We start from the raw sequence: 16,247 nt of genomic DNA, 5'->3' as shown, positions 1-16,247 counted from the left end.
ACTCTTGTACTCCCTCCTTTCTGCTTTCCAATACCTCTTTATCTTATTTTTCCTCCCTACTTATTCTTTCCTTAAGTCCCATTTAGAGAATTTTTCCTCTTTCCAGGGCTACCTCCTCTGTCCTTGTTCTGAACACCGTCTTTGCATCTGGAATTCCTCCTTCTCACACACTTCCTCTGCATCTTTGTCAGTCATATTATTGCTCATGTTCTGAGGCTGAATATGGTACTTTCTATTCTGTGATACCTGTTGAGCTGTCCCTTTCCTTTTCATCCCAAATTTCCTCTCTGAACCTCAAATAACACTATATTGCTAAATGAACACAGGGCTCACACTGCCATGCAATAATTCTATTTGTTTAACTGTCATCTCTCCTACTAAACTGTGGGCTCCTTAGAGAAAGCACTGTTTTTCATTTTATCCTTATTATTTCTTACTGTCCTGAACACAATACTTTGCATATAAATGGCTCCTTGTCACTTAACAAATGAATCCCTTCTTGCCTTCTCTAGAAATCAGCTTTTCCAGTGATCTCTTTTCCTTACTCACTCTCCATCTTCACTAGATTCCTCCCTTCTCTAGTCAGACACACTCAAGTATCTGACTTGGAGGGGAAAAAAAATCTCCTCCCTTGGTCCTGTGTTCCCTTTTTTATCTTTTCCCTTCCAAGTATCTTAAACATGTGGTCTATGACTTCTGTCTTCTTTCTTTGCCCTGAGTCTTTTTTTAACCATCTATAATCTGACCTCCACCCTTACCTATCTACTGAGATTACGCTCTTAAAAAGGAAAGCTTTCCTTCTATCACCACATCCTTCCCTCAGCTTTGTGTACCGATTCTGAGCACTCCTGCTGGGAAAGTGTCCCTTCCCTAGGGTGGCCCTGCAATGCCTTGTGCTCCCCCTGCCCCGTGACCTGTGACCTCTCCACCCAAGCCTCTCTCAGCCCGCAGCCTTCCTCTCTGTACTGGGAGGTCCCCTGCCTTCGTGACTTTAGCCTTAATTAATGCGGCTGCTTTTCACATCTTGATTCTGCATCTAATCTCTTCTAAATATAAAATCTTGTATCCCTAAATTCCTTCCAGACATTTCATTTACTGTCCTGATGCTCAAGATGCCTCTCTTTTCTAAATTTTTTACATTCATCTCTTCCATCACCTCCTGGGTCACTTAGGTTCAAAAATCTCAATTTAGTAATGGTCCCTCCCACTTTCTTACTCTTCTCCCCCTTGGCTCCTATCACAACATCTCTGTCCCCTCCAGTTGCTGTTACTCTGGTTTAGGATCTCTCACTCTGGACCAGTGTGCCAGGCTCTGCTATTGGCCTCTTTCATTTCTCAGCCATCTTCCCTACTATTCCAGAAGTTCCCGCCCCCGTCCCGGGATATGATGGAGGGCTCTCGAAAAAGAGTATGAATTTTGGAATCAGACAAACCAGAATCTGAACCCCAACTCCACTCATACTGGCTGGGGAATGTCAGTTTCCTCAACTGCTGTGAAAGTTGGAATTTAGTATTAAGGGAAACGATATAATAAAGTTACCTTCCATACTAAAAAAAAATTTTTTAACAGATGAATAAGCAGTTTCAGAGCAGTTAAGTAACTTTCTCAAGGTCACAGTTTATAAAGCAGAGCATAGCCTACCTATAAAGAGATTTTCACACATCTCACAGGTCAAGGTGAATATTAGCCTTTAATTGCCTTATATTAATGAGTCCATATTCCCAACATCTAGAAACAAATTCTGGACTCATCTGGTTCTTCAGGATCCAAGAGAAGACACTGACTGTGACAGGGCTGGAGCAGGTCAACACTGATGTCAGGGGCCGAGACCGGGGGTAGAAGACCAGGCTATGTGGGGTTAGTGTGGAGGCCAGCACGTGGACACTGGGAGGAGGGCACGGTGAGGGGAGAGGAGATCATGACCAAAGGACCCCTGCCCAGCACAACTGTCACTGGAAAATGAGAAAGGATATGGAGCTCATTGTGTATTTTTATGATGTTTAGTAAATTTAATCCTTTTCTGCCTAGGGCGATTCACTCTTTATAGGGGTCCTAGGGATTTGGCCAATTGTGAGAATGTCTGGAGATACTAAAGCTCATTTTATGAGGTTGGCAGCCATGACTTTCAAACCATAAATTTCATCCTTTAAAACAATGAGAATGACTGCTTTGAAAAAGTCCATTTGATGGTGGAAAGTACAGTCATAGAAAACACAAAGACAAAACTCAGGATCCCCACCTCTGTCTCAGGCCTGGCTGGGACTTGGGTCAGCTGTCCGGGCCATGTGAGGGGCTGGACCTCCCCCGCCCCCTGCTACTCCCCCCACCCCCCGAGCCTCTGTGATGGATGCTGTGATGGAGCCAGGAAAACACCCAGGAGCATGTACTCAGAAAGAAGGGGGAGCAAAGGAAGGGGAAGGCCCTTCAGTCCACGACAACCTCCCCTGGCTTGGCTGCCTGGGGTCGTGTGTCTGGTTTCTTCAACATGGCGGTAGCGTGACCTCAACTTGCTTGTCCCCTCCTGTGTCCGGGAGCTGTGCTGTGTCTTCTCCCTTTGCTCACGTCCCTAGAGCAATGGCTTGAGGGAGCCATTCCCTCAGAACTCCGCGAATAAAAGCGTTTTGTGGTGAGTTCTGTTTTGGAAAGGATGCATGTTATTCTCTCCTTCTGGAGGCTCAATGACCACCAGCAGTTGGAATTAACTCTTCTTTAGCGAATAGCCTTCAGGGCCAGGTGACAGTTCTTGGGGTGTTCCCAGGGCCCAAGTCATGCTCTGTAGGAGTTACAGAAACTCTCACCTCTCTGCAGATTTCCACCTTGTCCGTGCTTTTTGGTGGTTGCTCCCTGGCGAGCTGGCGGGCACACTGTGGAAGAGAGGGCAGAGTCTCCTTCCAACCTGCTCACAACCAAGAGCTCCTGGTTGTTCATTTCTGAAACCCCCTTAAGTGATTTGCTTCCCCATTCACTCCTCTCTCTGACAGAAGGAGGAAATCCACTTTTCTGCGCTGATGGATACTCTGTTGTTAGTTTAAAACGTAAAGTACGGTTTAGGGATGGAAAAACTTGAAGCTGTGTACTGGGGAGCAGCTTGCGTTGTTATGGCAACTAAAGCCATCAGCTGGCGTGCACTGGGCATGGGGAGCAGGGGTGGGGCTAAGCTCAGGAGCATCACGGGGAGTCCCACCCATGGCCATTACCAGAGGTCAAAGGCCACAGATAAAATCCAGGGCAGTGGGTTCACAGGGGGAAACTTGTGCCTCTGGGTGGGCATCCCACAGGGGTTATTACGAGGGCAGTGAAGACAGTAATTTTATGAAAAATCAGCCTTCCGTCCAGACCGTTTCTAACAGCTTGACCATTCTCAACCCTCCAGATTGAGGATATTTGCTTTAGGTAACTAAAGCAAACTTCTGTTGGGCAGAAGTCACAGCAGTCAACATTTATTAGACTCTCACTGTGTGCGGATGTGTCCATCTCCCCACTTCATACTCGTGGCACCACTGGGACTTGTGGCAGCAGAGTATTTTTATGCTCATTTTACAGATGAGGAAAGTGAGGCTTAGCAGGGCCGGGTCACATCCTCCGTGAAGCTGGGTAGGAAGCCCAGGCTCCCACTCCGTGTGTTCCACTTCAGGGTACAGCTTGGAGTCTTCTTGGAAACCTCCTCACATTCCAGGCAGAAATTCAAGGACCAGAGAAATAAGAACCTAAAAAAAAATCACATCTATATTTGAAAGTTTGTTGCTTCATGTGCCGTCCACTTGGAGAGGGTCTGGGTCTCTTCTCAGCAGGGAGTGCACAGGTAGAGCCTTCTCTCCACAGGGCTCCCTCCTGTGGGACATGGAGTCTGACTGTGAACCTGGACAGGATTCAAGATCCTTTGGGGCCTCGCCTTGAAGGATGAGCCCAGGGCTTGGGGGAAAAGGGCTGTGAGGCTCCCCAAAGGAGGGTCCTCCCTGGCCCTTTAAAAACACGATTTCTTCTCTCCAACTCTACCTTCTCCTAGAGATATAGTGAGAGAAATTCTTAGGGAATCTCAGAGAAATTTGACTGGCTTTGATGTAAAATATGTGGAAGGAGACAGACCACTGTTGCCAGAACTTAAACCTTAGGTGTCGCTGCCCTGTTTTCGAGGCATTGCTGGCTCCTGACCCCAGCAGCAAGTTGCATGCCAGCCACAGGGGCAGCCCTGATGATTTACTCCAGCTGTCCCTCTCTGGAGAAGAGAGATTCTCAAAAACTTGTCTCTGAAATGTTTCTATTAGTTGAATAATTTGTGTATTTAATGGCATATAACATTTTAAAAATCTCATAAAAGATTAAAAATTATATTTTAAAATTTTCTATTTGAAGAAAAACTACAGGCACACCTTGGAGATATTACAGGCTTGGTTCCACACCACCACAATAATGCAACTATTGCAATAAAGCAAGTCACACAATTTTTTTGGTTTCCCAGTGTGCAAAAAGTTACGATTGCACTACACTGTAGTCTATTAAGTGTGCAATAGCATTGTCTAAAAAATGAACACATCTTAATTTTAAAACACTTCATTGCTAAAACATGGGGACTGTCATCTGACAGCACAGGGTTGCCACAAACCTTCAATTGGTAAAACAAAAATACCTGTGAAGTACAATAAAGTGAAACCTAATAAGATGAAGGTGTGCCTGTAAAATAGCATATTGCAAAGACAGGCGAGTGCAAGGTTTTCCTGGCCGAGACTGGGAACTGCCAGCTGTTGGGTCTGGATTCATTCCCTAAGCCATACCCACAGCCAGCTTCCCAGGGCTGCAGCCTGGGCGGTCACATGGGGCCTGCGCTCAGGACCCTGGACTTGGTACAATGCTCTTTTGCTGCTGTCTTGAAATTGCGAACACTCTTTAACCAAGAGGGCCCCACATCTTCATTTTGCACTGCGCCCCTAATTATGTGGCCGGGCCTGCCTCACTGGTTCCTCATCCACGCAGAATGAGGTGTGCGCCTATAAGCTCTCAGGCCCGGCCCCGCACCCCTCCCAGGCCTCCATCTGTTCTCTGCTCGGAGGTCAGGGTGGCTCTTCCCAGCCTCAGGCCCCTCAGCGCTCCCCGCACAGGCTCTCGCTTTGCTGGGCTGACCCTGACCTGGGAGGCCTCCCTCACCTCCTCAGGTGTCCGCTCCTGCCTCTTCCCTCGTCAAGCATCCCCCCTGCCTGCCACTGGTCCAGCTCGAGTGCTCACATCTCTGTGCAGTCATCCACTACACCCACTGTGTTACACTCACATCCTGCGTGTCTGCCCCTTCCACCCCGTGAGCCCCTCCAGGAGGGCACTGGGCCCAGCCCTTCCCACTCCAAATGTCAGATGTAATGTCGGATGAATTGTTCAATGGATGACCCTCAAGTTGCCTGGCAACAGGGTCTCTGGGACCAAGGTGGGAGGGCTGTGCACAGTCTCGACTTGCCCCCTGTCTCCAGATCCTGGGCACCAGCACTCCCATCACCTCCTTGAACAGCCCAAGTCTATGTTCAGACCTCCTAGTACCCCCACCTGACTTGTCCCTCACCCTCCAAGGCTCCTTTCAAGGCCAGTAGAAAGATAGATGTCTCCTCTCCTGGAGCACAGGCATGGGGCACCATGCCGGGAGAATACAGCACCCAAGCACTGGCTGCCCCTTCTCCCTGTGTGTTCCAGCCTCTGCCCCAATGACCAGTGCTATTCCCTGTGTCCATTAGCATGACCAAGGTAAAGCAGTGTTCCCAAGGTCACACAGCCAGCAAGGGGCTGAGATGGGACTTAAGCCAGGCTGAGTGATTCTAGAACCTGTGTGCTAACCCCCTGTTTTCTACTTAAGCACTGTTTCTTCATCAAAAACAGCCTAAATAAACTTTGCTTTTTCACCAGGTTTCTGGGAAGGTCAAATGAGTTAATATATGCAAAAGCACTTTATAAGTTAAAAGTGCTATGCTTCCTGGTTTAATACCACCACCCCCAACTCACTCACCCCTCTTCATCCTCACATTCTTTAGTCAACAGTTGGTTTTGTTGTCTTGATCTGGGGCAGGAACGATTTCTGAAAAGCAAAGTTACTGCCATGTGCAAGGTCAAAGCTCTTTAGGTGGCTGCATTTCAGGTTGGTGTGGTGATGGGAAGAGAGAAGGCTGATATCAGGATGTCTGATTTCTAATCTTGGCAATGTCATTGTCCTTATTTTCCACCTTTAAAGATGGGCACCATCCTTTCATTCTTGAACACTCTACTGTAACCAGGCTCTGCCAGACACTGGGGCAAAGGAAAAAAGTCTCAATTCTGCCCTTCAAGAGGTTCAGCATAGCCTTTCTGGCAACATTTGGACTGTGGTAGACCATACAGTTGTTTGCAATTATTTGCTGCCCTTCTTCTGAGAGTTTTGTTTTTCTCTACATCATTGACATTGGCTTGGGCGGATGGCTTCCACTGGCCAATGAGATGTGAGTGAAAGTGGCATTTGCCACTTGTGAGTCATTGCCTGTCTCCACCAGTCCTCTGGATCTTTTTTCTCTGCCACGAGACCAACTTGTTCCAGAGAGGGCTGCACCCTCAGCCTTGGTGCTAGAATGGAAGAAAACCTGCAATTGACTTGTAGAAGGTGTGAAATGTGAGCAAGAAACATGTTGTTGTATGACACAGATTTGGGGGGACATTTGTTATGCAGCGTAACCTAGAAAAAGCTGAGTGATACAAAAGGAAAGAAGTGGCCTTTACTCTTCTGTTTCTTTGTTTCATCAGTTTGGTGATAAGAACAGTAATTCTTGTTCACTAAATTAATAGATTTTATGTATCTCAAAAACTTATTTCATTCATTTCTTGTCTTTACAGCCTTGGAGTCCAGGCAGCCAGGGGTCCAGGCAACCGGGACAGGCCAAATCCACAGAACTTCACTACCCACTTCTCTATGGCGTTGGTGGCCCTTGGGTCCCAGGCTTCAATGTTTCTTTGCCACTCTTTCTGGTGAGTGGTTGGTCTTTGTGTCAAAATTGCCCTGAGCTGCTTCCCTGCCCATGAGTGTAAGGCGGGATCCTGGGGTTATTTGGCATTTGTGTTGGGTCAGGACTTTACTTTGGAAAGAAACTCCCTATTAGACAGTCCTGAACTGGGTGCAGAAGATGGAACTGCCTGTCTACTTTCCTGGGCCCCCTCTCAGAGGGCACCCTGAGTCCCTTCTCTGTTTCATCTTCCTGTTTCTTTTGTTTGCTCATGGTTACTTTTTTTCTTTCCCATTGGATGGAACTGAAGGGACAGAGCCAGTTCCTTCAGAGTGTCAAACCTGGAAGACAGACAAACTTTTCTGGCACTGATGCTGAGTGCCTCTCACAGACTAACTTCCTGTATGATGACACTAGCCAAGGCCCACCCTGCCTCCTGCCTTCCTTCCCTCTTTTCCTCCTTCCTTCCCTCTATCCTTCCCTCCTTTAATTCCTTCATCTTTTCTTTCATTTCTTTCTTCCAGCAAATAGTTATTGAGTCCCTATGATGTTGCAAGTCACTGCACCAGGCACTGGAGAGACTTCAGTGAATAAGACAGATCAAGAAGCTCCTCTCGAGATCTGGGGGAATGTATAGGGTGAGTGGGCAGGGAGGACAACCCAACCTGTCATTCTTTTATAGAGAAAGCTGCAGTATTGCTGTAATCTGATTATTTTTTCAGTTATTCTAAATGCAGACCTCTGGGTAGAGATGAGATGGACAGATAAGGAGATGAAGGAAGAACTGGTAACAGAAGGTCACTAGCAGTTTCTCCTGGAAAAATCTCTCTGTAGGTTTATCAGGCTGGGCCTTGGTGACTTCTAAAGATTGGACTTAGGATGAGGATAAAAGATCATTAAGTCCAGTGCTCCCCAGAATTTCCACCAAGTGGCCCTAGGGGCAGAGCACCGTGAATCACTGTCCCTGAAGGAGACAAACTTACCGTGAAGCTGCCAGATTTACGAGAAATTTTTCTGAAATATCTTTTGTGACTTAAAAATGAATGTAATTTTTTTGCTTGCATTTCATAACATAGCTGTTTGGTTTCATATAAAAATTACCCTCCCAAGACCACATATCATATGATTCCACTTACATGAAATGCCCAGAATAGGCAAATCTGTGGGGACAGAAAGTGGGTTAGGGGTTGCCTAGGGCTGCCAGGGCTGGGGGAGATGGGAGGAAATGGCTGGAGGGTACAGGGCTTCTTTTTGGGGTGATGGAAATGCTCTAAAATTGATTGTGTGATGGTTGCACAATCCATCAATATACTGAAAACCATTGAATTGTGTGCTTTAAATGGCTGGATTGTATGTGATATGAATTATATCACATAAAGCTCTTAAAAAAATAAAAAATTGTCCCTCACCATCTTCATGTAAAGTTGGCATTCCGGGAAGATAAGAAACTTGTAGCTTTTCACCAGTGGGCAAGCTGGGGTTAAGTGCACCCATTTGAGAAGTGAGATTCTGGTCCAACAGCATCAGTTTACAGATTTATAGAAGCCTGAGGAGGAGACATGACTTGCCCAAGGCCCCCAGAGTAGGGAGCAGAGCCAGGTTTCCAGAGTCCAAGTCTGGGACCACGGGGTAAGCCTCCAAATGTACTTTGCACTGAACTTCGCATTCATCTTGTTTCACTTCCCTACATCATTTACTTCCACGTCAGTTCAGCCACACGTGTTTCCCGGTCCATGTCATTAGCCCTCTTCTCTTGGCTTTCTCTGACTTTCCATGTCCTGATGTTCCCCAAATAAGTGGCTATGCCTGTGGATCACTCACACCCACCTTCCTCAGGGGCTGGATGGGAGCGTCGGGTGGAGGAGGGGCCCCAGCCATTCTTGCCTTGGAGAAGCTGAGGGGAGTAAGATCCACTATCTGTGTAACCATGGAAGAACCAATGGTACCTGGATGGAATCTCAGCCAGGACACTTTCATCCTAACCTGCCTGGCATTGGGCAAGCTGTGAATGTGAGCTGCTCTGATCAGATGTGAGGAGGGACCGTGTGGTAACCTGCAGCCCCCGTGGCCCAGCCCTCTCCAGATCACCCCACGCCCAGGGACCCACGTGCGTGTCCAGAGCAAGGCCCCCCTCTGTCAAGCTGGACCTTTTCGGGGAGGGGCAGCTCAGAGGGTCTCTGTAAACTTGGGGCTTCCCTTCTGTGTGCTTCTTGTATCCATTCTTTCATGAGATCTTTACAAAGGTCTTGTGGGGTGGGCAAGGCAGATATAATTTGCCTTAATTTTTCAGATGTGGAAAACAAGGCTCAAGAATGCACATTATTTGCCCAAGGTTTTTAAGCCAACAAATGGAGGAGCTGGGTCTGCTCCGGACTTCTAGGCCAGGCTATTCCACCATACCCTGAACCCAGATTAGCAGCAGCCATGGGGAATAGTGCACAAGACAGCCCATGGCCTCAAAGGACAGCGTGAGCCTTAATCATCAAGCATTTGAAGACCACCTCCAGAATAGCTTCGTTTTAAATCCATGCCCAGGGTTGAAATTAGATGGAAAAGACGTGAGAGACAGAAGTACCCAGAAGTATTTCCTAATAACTACCTCTCCCCTCCTCCGTTTCATGAATGCGACAGTTTGGGGGAATAAGCAGTCGTAGGCAGAGATGACAGTGTGAGATATTTCACCGAGGAGGGGTTTAACCACCATTTGTTCAGCAGAGGAGAGACTGACGCTGGAGATTACTCTAACAGGGAACTAGTCCTTACAGAGCCCAGTGAAGGAAACTTAGGAAGTTTGGGGTCTGGAGTTCTGGGGCCAGGCCGTCACACTCTCCCTGCCAGGTGAGATACCCCCTCCCCCCGATTGGAGTTCCAATGTCTTACTATCTTTTAATTAGATTCATAAGGTTGAAAATTATCTGATTATCCAGTCCAGAATTTTTCAAGCACTTTAAAAAAGGCTTAGAATTCTTTTTTCCCAAAATAAATAAAAATTCATAAATCTGAGAAAAGCACAGCTGAAAAACAGAAGCATCTTGGAGGGTGAGCTACCTCGAGCCCCATCCTCTAATAGTTCTGGTCGCCCTTCAGAATTCCAGAATTCCTCTGAAAACTGCTGATTTAATCTCTTGTTTCACATATGGGGAGACTATCAGTAAGTATAATAGTAGTCATCATGGTTATATTTTATTGAGTCTTACTGTGGACTCATCTTTTTATTCTCCCAGTGGCCCCACAAGACAGGTGTTATTTTCTGAAATTATCAGAAAAGGAACTTGAGGACTCAGGACTTGTCCTAACTCAGGACAGTTAGGCAAGTTGCTTGGAGTCACCCAGAGAATGCATGGGGGACAGGAGACTTATGTCCAGGACTGCCTGGCTGCAAAGCCAGCACTGGGCCAAGTCCTCAAAAACACAGATTTCCCACTAGACCCAGACTCTATAGGAGCAAGACCTTAATGGAGACTTGACGTAGATTTGTTTTTCTACCCCCAAAAGTGCCAGCTTTCGTGATACCTACTTTGAACAGTGGAAGGGCCCTGATTAGTGATCTTAGATGGGGTACGTGGCTTTTGGTGTCCTAAAGGAAGTATTGGCAGTTTGTCAGTGACTGAAAGTCAGACCAAGTTCCAAAAGTCACCTTGAAGCTGGGGCAGTAGGGGTGAGCTGCCTCCATCCCTGACACAGAATCATGTTGTCACTTGGAATGACTTCTACCTGGCAGTTGGCATTTGCACAAGGAACTTGGCATTGCAGAAGGCTAAGAACTTTGGAAGCATCTGGTCCAATGTCCTCATTTTACAGATTTAAAAACTGGGAGATGGAGTGGCAAAAAAGGAAGGGGAGGAGGAAGAGGAAAAGGAGATGGTCCAGGGAAGCCAGAGCCCCCAGCAATATGGCTGTCATGGGCTAAGAGCACCTGCATACGGGGAGAGCGCCAGTAACAGCAGCCATGGCTCTTCCATCCAGCAACTACTGAATGAGAACCTATCACGTGCCAGGCACTGTTCCAGGGTATGGGATACATGTCTGAAGAAACATAGAGACCCCTGCCCTCGTGAAGCTCACAGCCCAGTGGGTAAGCCAGATGCTATAAAGTCATCGCAATGGTGGCCTTCAGAGTGTGTTGACCACGCAACCCAGGAGTACAAAGTGTTTGATACTGTTCCTCCTCTGTAAGTTTATATATGTATAAATTATATACATGTGCATTTATACTATTCTATATTATGTGCATTTAAATCTATCCCCAAATAGAAAAATTTAAAGAATGAATTTGAATAGATACATAGAAGTTCTAGTATTTTTTTCCCTCTCCCCAGTTGAATTGTAATAGGAATAGATTTGGAGCATTCACTTTGGAGAATTCTGGACCAGCCACCCTATGAGCTGGGAAAGTTAGAAATTCTGAGCTCAATCTTTACGTTATATTTATTCTGAGTTGCAGCCCTCTCTTATAATATCAGTACTTCATTCAACTTTTTAAAAAAATTGTGGCAAAATTTACATAACACAAAATGTACCATCTTAACCATTTTTACGTGTATAGTTCAGTGGCATTAAGCACATTCACACTGTTGTGCGACCATCACCACCATCCATCTCTAGAACCTTTTCATCTCCCTAGATTGAAACTCCACATCCATTAAGTATAACGCTCCATCCCCCGGGGGCCCTGGTACTCACCATTCTACTTTCTGCCTCCGTAAATTTGATGACCCTAGGTCAATAATTATTTTTAAGCTCCTATGATGACTCAAGAGGTAGTTTGGCACGTGGGATTCAGTGGTGAGCAAAGCAAATGAGGTGTCCGCCCTCCAACCTCCAATAAAGTCTGCTTTACTAACCTAACCTAGTACTGCTTTAGATCGGTGTCTTTGGCAAGGCCAGAAGGTGGGCTGTATCTAAGCATGTGGCCCACTGTGGTAGACAGGGCAGGTGAGCTAAGAAGGGGTGGGAGTGGTGAGGCTGAAATTGAGTGAGATGTGACAGTTGACCACCTGATAAAAGAGAAATACCTTCCCAAGGAATTCCTAAAAAATTGGGGGAGAGGTGGGGCTTCCTGTGTTGTGTAGGTTGAGGTTTGTATTTATCTTAATTGAATAACACAGGAGAGGTAATCCCAGAAGGCTGGTGGACGTGAGAACATTCAGGTGTCATTTACTATCAGTAACCTTCAAATGACTCAGGCTTCAGGGCTTGGGAGGATCAGGTTTCCAGGAGAGAGACCCGGAGAGGGATGCGGGCTATCCTCCCAGGGTGAAGCTTGGCTGGGTGGCTGAAAGCCTCCCATACTCTGCCCCTCTGCCTGCCTTTACCTTAGGATAAAATCATACATTTCCAATTACAGGGCTGGTCAAAAATCAATACAAAGTTGGGAGAGAACAGATCATTTTTCTTACGGAAGTAACCGTTTTCATTAATTTTTCATTAGTGCTGCCTTTGTTTTGCTATCCATCACTGGTGGAGCCCTAGCCTGCATTTCAGCCAGTGTGCATGTTTCTTGGATTCAGGAGATAGTGGTTGATAAAACCAGCAGGTTCCTGCCAGGATTACTGCCTGTGGAACCGGTTTACGTGACTGTTCTAAGACCATTATGTTGGTTAAAATGTGCTTAAAACTAACAGGTTTCCACTCAGCAAAACTCAGTCCTAACTCTATCGTGGACATTCTATCTATAGAATAAGGTTCAGCCTCTGTTGCATTTATTTTCAGGGGTGTATTTGTCAGTCTGTTCGTGGGCACTTTCGGCATTGATTGATGTGATGGGTCCATTTGGCTGGTGCACTTGGCTAAGGGCTGCCTTTGGGGCCTGGGGTCTTGGGTGGGGAGGGGGGGAGGGCAGGGTCCTGTGTCTTTGCACATGGGCTTCCCCGGGCTTTCAATGCAGTTATTTTATTCTTCAACTCCTCCCTCATTTCCCCTAACCTCAGCCCGCCCCATCCTCTCAGAAACTTAAATATCTTCTCTATGAAGCCTTTGCAACCCAGCACCTTAGCAGAATTGCTTGACCAGTAAATCTTATCCCCTCTCCTCTTAATGCTTTTCACACTACAGTGCGTTGTCTATTCCCGTGGGCCTCCCCTAACCAACCTTGCGTTACCCGAGGACAGGGGCAGTGGCTTTTTATTTTTGGATTTTCAGCACCTAAGAGCACCTGGCCAATGGGAGGTGATTAATGAATGTTTATTAAATGAAAGAAATGACGGGAAGTCCTTCCTTGCTGTGTGTAAGCCGGGGTCAGAGCCCTCGTTAGCAGTGGAGGTGAGGTAAGCCCTACACTCCCCCAATTGACTTATCCTATTGATGCTTAAAGAACTAAATGCTAATCCCAGCTCTGGCTAATTAGCTGTGGAACCATGAATAAGTCACTAACACTGGGTCCTTATCTATAAAGAGAGGATTCTCTTCCAGCCCTAACATCCTTAACCCCAAGAACCTCTGCCCTTGGAAAAGGATTCTCCCTGTGCTCACTCGTGCAGCTGAACGACACATAAGCCTCGGTTGCCAATCCCCCAGCTGGCCCCTGCCCAGGCCCTGGGCTGGCTCATTCTCCTTCTCAGCCGTTAGTGGCTTGTCTGGAGCTAAGCCTGCATCTCTGGTTGTGAACCCAGCTCCGCAGCCTGCCCCCCAGCTTTGCTCCATCAGTTAGCTCTGGACCTTTTCCTATTTTCTAAAATGTATTTCAATATGACTAGATTTGGGATGACCACCCTCGCAAGAAACATTTTCATTACCCCAGAGAGTTCCTTCGAGCCCCTTTCTAGCCACTAGCCCTCACCCCTTTGCCTCCACCCTAGAGGTGACCACTATTCTAACTTCTATCACTGGAAACTAGTTTTGCCAGTTCTGGAACTTCACATACATGGAACCGTACAGTATGTATTCCTTTGGTTGCTCGATTTTTCATTCAACATAACTTTTTTTGAGATTCATTTGTGTTGTTGCATGTACCCGTAGTTCATTCTTTTTGACTACTATATTTTGTTGTTTGAATAAATCACAATTTGTTTACCAACTCTCTCATTAGAAGACATTTGGATTGTTTCTGGTTTTGGACTTTTTGTGTTTTTAACTTCTTTTACATTTAGCTGTTTTCCCTTAATTCCTAAATGTAATACAATCATTTGAAAAAATTCACTCCCACTTACATGTGACCTTGAGCAGGTTACTTAGGTTCTCTGAGCTACAGTTTCCTTCCTTATCTGTAAAATGGGATAATAATAGTATCTTTTTTATAAGATTTTTTTTCAGGTATTGTTTCGGGCAATAGTATCTTTTTCATAAAATTGTTTTGGGTATTTTTTTTTCCTTTCAAGGGTAAAAATTTTATTTTTGAGGAACTTCATACTGTACATTTTCAAAGAAAGTCACATAAGAAAGGAAAAAATGTTATCCTCCCCTCACCCTAGAAATAAATAAGAAGGGTATAAAATTTATTTTAAAATCATGATACTTGGAAGATTAGTACCAGAATCTAAAATGAAGAAAAAAGGGGAAAAAAGCATTTACTATATATTTCAGATTTCTTTGGTTGGGGTTCTTCCTTTGTGGTAGTAATATTTCTTCTTTCAATTCATATTACCAAAAGAGTAAAAACCAGGAAAAATATATTTCATATATTCATATGAATATATACCCAAGTTATAATTATTAGGTTTATATACTGAAGCACTTAGGATACTGCCTGGAATATAATAAGCACTGTATAAGTGTTTGCTATTATTTATATTATTAGTGAACTGCTGTGAGGATTAAATGGGTCATACTCTCTTCATAGAAACACATCTGTGATGCAAGAGTTACGCAAGGAGCATGGATTTTGAGCCTCATTCTTATCACTTACATCCCTTCTCATAAATATCATGTAAGATGTAAGCTCACTTGTAACCCTGGTATTAATTTTTTTTCACTGCAAGAATACGAGATGACATGCATAGATATGGTTCTCAAATATTCCAGCTGAAAAAATAGTAACACCCCAACCCGCTGAGCCTGTACCCTTTGCAAATACATCATTAGGAATTGCTGGTGTAGAAAATATTTCTCATAATTATTGGTCTACAGAATGTAGAAAACAATAATTATATCAACTGGCTCGTGTTAAGGCATGCCATTTTAATAAAGTAGAAAGTTCAAAAAAGAAGAGGATCTGCGTATTTCACTCTGCCTTTTCCTTCTGGCTGCTGCCCTGGCTCTCTTTTCTTTCACAAGTTCTTAAAAAGAATAATGGACAGGGCTTCCCTGGTGGCGCAGTGGTTGGGAGTCCGCCTGCCGATGCGGGGGACACGGGTTCGTGCCCCAGTCCGGGAAGATCCCACATGCCGCGGAGCGGCTGGGTCCGTGAGCCATGGCTGCTGAGCCTGTGCTTCCGGAGCCTGTGCTCCGCAACGGGAGAGGCCACAACAGTGAGAGGCCCGTGTACCGCAAAAAAAAAAAAAAAAGAAGAAGAATGGACAATCACTGTCTTTACTTCCTCACCTGTGATTCCCTTCTCAGCCTGCCGTGGTCTGGTTCTGGATCCCAGCGCTCCGCAATGGCTTTCTCTAGGGTCAGCAATGGCCTTGCAGTTGCCATAGCTGCTGCACCTCGCTCCGGCACTGGACATGCTCATTCTTTCTTTGAAATTCTTCCTCCACCCCAATTTCCCACCGCATCGTACACTGGTTTTCATTTTTCCTCTTGACTGTTCCTTCTGGGTCCTCTCCATGTGGGGACCACGCCCCCTCTCTACGCTCTCCCTGGGCATTGCGGGCGCTTTCTTGGCAGTCACCACGCCAAAGCCACGTGTTTAAGTGCAGCTCCTCCCCCTAGAGCCTACCCCTCCTGCCCCGAGTCTGGACATCTGGTTGCCCACAGACACCTCCCCGCCACATGCTCGAAACCAAACCCGACTGAGTGTCCTCTTTACCTGCCCTACAAACGCAAGCTTCTGCCTGGCCTCCATTGCCTCTTTCTCTTAAGGGCTCCCCAACCCTTAAGAGCCTGAGGTAGAAACTTTGGAATCATTCTTGATCCTTTTCTCTCCTTCACCACCCACATCTAATTGCTCATCAAGTTCTGTTGTTTCTACCTTGGAAATAGCTCATGAATTCACCCCCTCTTCTACCTTCCAATTGCTTTCATTTATCATAGCTCCACGAGACAGCTGGAATAATCTCCCAGTTTATTTCTCAGTCCCTGTCTGTTTCACTTCCTTCTCCATTCTGCCACCAGAAAATAGTATTTCTTAAAAATAAATCTAGTTGCATCACTCTTGGGCTTTAAAACGTCACTGATTCCTTGTTGCCTATGGCTGGTTCCCA

The 16,247-nt window shown here is 45.9% G+C and overlaps 1 long non-coding RNA gene across 1 annotated transcript; it reads left to right on the top strand.

Moving 5' to 3' along the window:
* The first annotated feature begins 6,742 nt into the window (after positions 1–6,742).
* On the top strand, positions 6,743–12,745 carry LOC117202837 (uncharacterized). The gene is made up of 3 exons (XR_004485330.2): positions 6,743–6,970; positions 7,470–7,583; positions 10,747–12,745. It is a non-coding gene; the product is annotated as an uncharacterized LOC117202837 (long non-coding RNA).
* The last annotated feature ends 3,502 nt before the right edge of the window (positions 12,746–16,247 follow it).

Source organism: Orcinus orca, chromosome 15 (genome assembly GCF_937001465.1).
Source record: "Orcinus orca chromosome 15, mOrcOrc1.1, whole genome shotgun sequence".
NCBI classification, from domain to species: Eukaryota; Metazoa; Chordata; class Mammalia; order Artiodactyla; family Delphinidae; genus Orcinus; species Orcinus orca.
This window is presented reverse-complemented; position numbering and strand designations above follow the sequence as displayed.